Source organism: Pholcus phalangioides, unplaced genomic scaffold (assembly GCF_987345545.1).
Source record: "Pholcus phalangioides strain wild (caught in Gottingen) unplaced genomic scaffold, Ppha-v1.0 ptg000004l_1, whole genome shotgun sequence".
NCBI classification, from domain to species: Eukaryota; Metazoa; Arthropoda; class Arachnida; order Araneae; family Pholcidae; genus Pholcus; species Pholcus phalangioides.
The window spans coordinates 35,799,959-35,805,569 of NW_028301597.1; positions in this window are offsets into that span (position 1 = coordinate 35,799,959).

Sequence of the window (5,611 nt, forward strand, 5' to 3'; positions counted from 1 at the left end):
GACAGACGACCGGAAGAGCAAAAAAAACATTTTTCTTGTAATTGATTTAAAAATAATTTTCTTTCGATGAAATGATTAAGATCATCATAAAAATACTGATTATATTATAATATTCGAATTACTTATTCAGTAATAATCATCATTTTGAAATATCACATAAATATATTTAACGAATCAAAATCAACGTATTATTGTGATCTATTGAAATTTCAAAATGTCATCAATTTTGATTGAACAAAATCTCTGCGTCAAGCGTCTGTAAATTTTACAGGTCAATTCGAAACAGTTTTCGTAACCGAAATTATTTGAAGGAGAAATTAATTTTATTTCATAATTTTTGATAAATATTTCATTGTATTAAGGAAAATAATCAGGAAATCATATATGTATGAATAGGCTGATTATATTCAAAGAGTAAAATATGGATGGTTAGGATGCAGAAAAAAATACAAGATTTCCTCATTTCTTGTTTGAAAAAACAGTGGCCAAAATGGGAAAAACTGCCATGTTGGAAATGGCTGCTCCAGAGAGTCAGAGAACCTTTTTCCCAGCCCAATGCATCAAGGAAATTATCTTTTCCGAATATTATACTGAGGTGAAGGAGGAAAAAAAAGTCAAATTGATGTCCAACCCAGCTCCTCTTGCAAATCGAGCAAATGCACTATCATATGCACCACTGCGGACACGACCCTACTTCTTTACCGTACACATCCCTCCTACGGAATTTCTAACAAATTGGTGTATACAGAAATGAGTGTTTGAGTGTAGGACCACTGAATGTGTGACCCTAGCGTATTTTTGTTGTGAGAATTGCTCTTGTTTCGCGTTCTTGCTGATGCTTCCATTTGTCTTCCGTACTTTGAAGTAATGATGATAAATGCTTGAATTTTCATGTTTTTTTTCAGTATCCTGTTGTAGGTTTGCCTGCTCTCTGTGGAGAGACGGTTCAAATAGGAGACTGGCTCGCATTCACGCCTCGAAGTTGGAAGACCGCAGAAAGCCAAGACACACGACCCAACCTGACTTATTTCATAAATGTTAGTGTGCGGTGCTGAAATAGGGGTATTAATAGAGAGGGTGGATCGTGAAAAAAAATATATCCGAGTGGAAATATTTTTGGCACCTCTCGAGATAAATTTCTACCACAGTGTGGGATCTACTTTTCAAATCTGCAAAAGTCCCTGACCAAGCGACTAGTGCATCCACCCCTTGGTGAGATCTTTCTTTGCCTGCGTCCTGCGCCCTCATTTATGGTGCTACAGGTATTTGATACGATAATCGTTTTGCAATGCATAAAAGTGCCTAGTCTCCATTCAAATTTTTCGAAATTTTTTTCGTTGTGGCCGTAACGGCAAGAGCTAGGATTTCGTTTTTTTTTTACATCCGCGAGCGCATTCTCTGAAACACCTACCTCGAATCTCATGCAAATTAGTTGATTTTTCAACGCTAGGGGCTTGTATATCAGTAGAGTTATTTTATGACCATCCTGTACATAAATACTCAAGACCATATAACATTCAGTGTTTCCTGGGCGAATTGCCAGAAGAGCTGATTTGGACCTAATTTTAACTACTACTACTAAACCACACACACCTCGTCCACATTCCACTGCGGAATTTCTAACACGTTGGACTGTTCGCGTACGTGTTGTGAACCTAACGTGAGGTTAGTTTTCTATGTAATGCTTGATATGTGTAGTGCTGCCACCTGTCATCAATTTTTCTAACTATGAGTTAAGTGCAAAAATTGACTAATTGTACCGTTGCAGGTCTGTTTTTCTCTGTGGCGAGACTTTTTAAATGGGAGATCGGCTCGCAGTGCCTCGAAGGTGGAAACCCCAGAAAACCACCAAAAAGGGCCAAATTTAAACTATATAGCTCATGAGAATTCAAAGTTAGATTAAATGAGACTATACAGGGTGATTCAGAAAAGATGGGAAAAATATTAAGAGGTGGTAGTACACTCCAATAGGCTACAAAAAACTGTCATCAAAGAATGCATGGTCTAACATGGAATGCAAACGCAATAGTGCGTTTCAAAAGGGCCACTCCGCAAACATTAAAACGGCATTCCTGTTGAAATTTATCGAGAGAGAAAAAGAACATCATGCATGCAAATGTAACCTGTTCTGTGGTATTTGGTCAGAACATGATCACTCCAAAATCCCATTTTTGAGATATAAATAAAAAATAAAGCATACACACAAATACAAGTGAAAATATCATACATCAGCATGTTGTTTAGTCGTACGCACGTATTTGTGCATTTATCTCACTTGTAATTATTTATAACTAGCTGTAATATACCCGGTGTTGCCCGGATTTTCTTCAACTACCGAGAGGATTGAAAAAGTGACAAACCATTAAAAAGGCATGAACTATCATGCATAGTACTGGCAGCATTAAAGAAGTGACAAGCCATTGTAAAGGTATGCACATGTCTGATAAGCATTGTTAGGAAATCACGGTAACAAAGTAAACATTCCGAAAGTCATTGTTAAGGCTGAGAAACCGTTGTTGCCCGTCGATTTCCCCCCCATTTCGGGTACTTCTAAGCTCTGATGAACTTTTAAAGCAGCCTACGATTCAATCCCGGTGTTTGGTATATATGCAAAATTTTTCCGACGATCGGTCTAAAATTGTAGGTTTGTATAAAGAACAAACATACATACAGACCTACATACTTTCACATTTATATATAAGATTAGCAAGACTTACTTTTAGATCAAAAAGAAATTCTTGGGAGATATCAAATTCCGACCAAACAACACAGAAATGTTTGAATTGAGGTGTACTATCACCTCTTAAAGTTTTTCCCATCTTTTCTGAATCACCCTCTATACAGTGTACATTTCTTTTCCTTCTTTCAAATAAAATTGAATGGGACTAACTTGTTGGGCTTCAAAATCGTAGTTGGCTCAGGCTGCATGTGGTGGATTCTAATGAGTACCACCACGGTAAAAGCGTTCAATTTTGAAGGAAAAACCGTTCGTTAGATTCGTGTGAAAAAGGTACATTTTTGATAATGCAGTCGAATCCCGTTATAACGAACTCCAACAGACCGGAGAAATCACTTCGTTACAACGAAATTTCGTTATAAAGGAATTCCAGGGGTTTTCATTGTTCTAATATAACCTTATCTGGGTCAGAAAAGTGTTCGTTAAAACGAGATTTTCGCTATATCGGTATTTGTTAAAACGGGATTCGACTGTAAATAAATTCAATTTTGTAATTCAAATGTAGAAACTTTAAAAAAAATAAATCAGTCGAAGTTCAACCTTACGGAACCCTGTCCATGCCAACCAAAGTCGAATCCACACTCTCAAAAATGACCGATGAACCGGCAAACAATACACAGTAACTCGGACTTTCGTCCCTAGAATTTAAGTGGCAAAAGCATCATTGCAGAGAGAAACGTGGCCAGTCTCCGCTGTTCAGACAAAGTACGATAGAGTACGAACATATTGCGCTGGTTTTCGATTCTGCCATCGCAGAAAAATTTGGTGCCGTTACGTATTGGTTAAAGAAACCTGCAATTCAAGATTTAGTCAATCAGTAACGGCGCCAAATCGCCAAATCGAAAACTAGCGTGCACTGTGTTCGTTCCAATAGACTGGATATCAAGCGGAGATAAATATATTTTCGGAAAGAAAATTATCTTTTCCGAAACTCATCTTCATCTCCGATTGTATCCAGTTTATGGGTATGAACATAGTGCACGCTGGTTTCCGATTATGAGAGTCGACGCCGTTACGGATTGGTTGAAAAAAAACCTGCAATTTGAGTTTTTACTCAATCCGTATCGACGCCGACTCGCAAAATCAGAAACCAGTGTCCACCATCTTCGTACCCTATCGCACTTTGTGTAAAGCATCACTAAACGATACCCAACATATTTCTTCTAGCGAATGGATTTTTGCTCTACTGCCGCTGAATGGTTGTTAACGGTTTTTGATGTTTTATTATCACAATAAAAGAGAGATACATTCGTATGTGAGCATACGTTTACCACTCTCACTACCCGAAAATGACAAGACATGGATGACCGTAAGGTACGGGGGCTAGCTGGTAGCTTCCTAACACATTTTAGGTTGCGACTGCTGCCCCCTAGATTCGCACCCGAAAAACATCGTTTAAATTCGTTTTCGACACAATACCGTTACGACATTGTTGACAACAATGGAGGGTCCACAGCCCGGAAATCCAATATACTTCATCGACAACAATGGAATTTTAGACAGGTGAAATTATATCGTACATTTGAATACCATCAAACAATAATACTGATATTCTTGCAGTTTATATCTGTGTACATACGGTGTACAGTAGAACCTCTGTATGTAGTCCACTTCACTTCAAGACCATCTATTCTGATTCAGAATTTTTCCTATTATCAATAATATATCTATACAATTGGTAATATATCTATGCATGCAGTTGGATGTAGTGCGCCGGGCGTTGGGCCAGAGGGAGCGTTCCGTTTTCACACTCTACTTACGCTTTTACGCTCATTCGTTCACTCACATGCTTGCAAACAAGTCAGGTGTTTGAGCATTTGGTCACTCACTGACTTAGTCCCTCATTTTTTAGGCGGAAGTGGATATGTTTTTACCCCCCCCTGAGCTATAAAAATTTTGCGACCACTCGTTTCTTAAAGTTACCTCCCCCCCGAACTTTCCGCCCTCTGCTATTGTCTGTCTCCCCCCCCCCCGCCGTAAATACGCCACTGGTCATAAGTAACCATTTTGGAGTGGAGTGGGCATTTGAAGCAGTAGTTTCAGCTAGGTCAAAAAGAATTTATTCTGCCAGAACGTAATACAGTCGAACCCCAATTTAACGAATCGGAAGAAATCCACACTTTTATTCGTTAAATCGGGGTAAATTTGATCAGGAGCATAAACACACTCAAACTGGCAAATTTTAAAAGCTACTTACTTTGGGCATGGCTGTTACAACTTATTTTTGACCACGATTAGAGGCGCATTTACGGTTTTGCCGCCTCTGTGGGCTACATAAATTTTTCAGCCCTTCTGCCATTCTAGTCTAATTTTCTTGACTACTCTTTCGTTGAATTCGTCACCTTCATCACCCTGTGCTATAACCCACGTTGGCTCTCCCCTCCCCTCCTCTGTGTCTCTAAGTCACTCTAAGTACACTGTCTCTAAAGTCACTATTTTGTCATTCACATATTTGCATACTGTTTGGGGGTACTCACATGCTTGCACATGCTCTAAGGTCACTCACTGATCTTATCCCACGCTCTGTAGTTCACTTGTTTGCTCACTCACGCGCCTGCACACTGTTATGGTCACTTACATTCTTGCGCACTGCTTTAAACGCTCACACGCTTGCACACGCTTTAGGTGACTCACATACTTGCACAGGCTTAGGTCACTCGCATACTTTCACACGTTCTAACATCACTCACTAACCTACTCCCTCGCTATGTAGGTCATTCGTTTGGTCATTCAGACGTTTACTTACGCTCTGCAGGTAACTTGTTTGGTAATTCACATGCTTCCTCACGCTATTAATCGCTCTTTTGCTCACTCATGTGTTTGCACGCTTTTTTGGCCACTCACATTCTTGCACACTGTTTTGGTCCCGCAGAT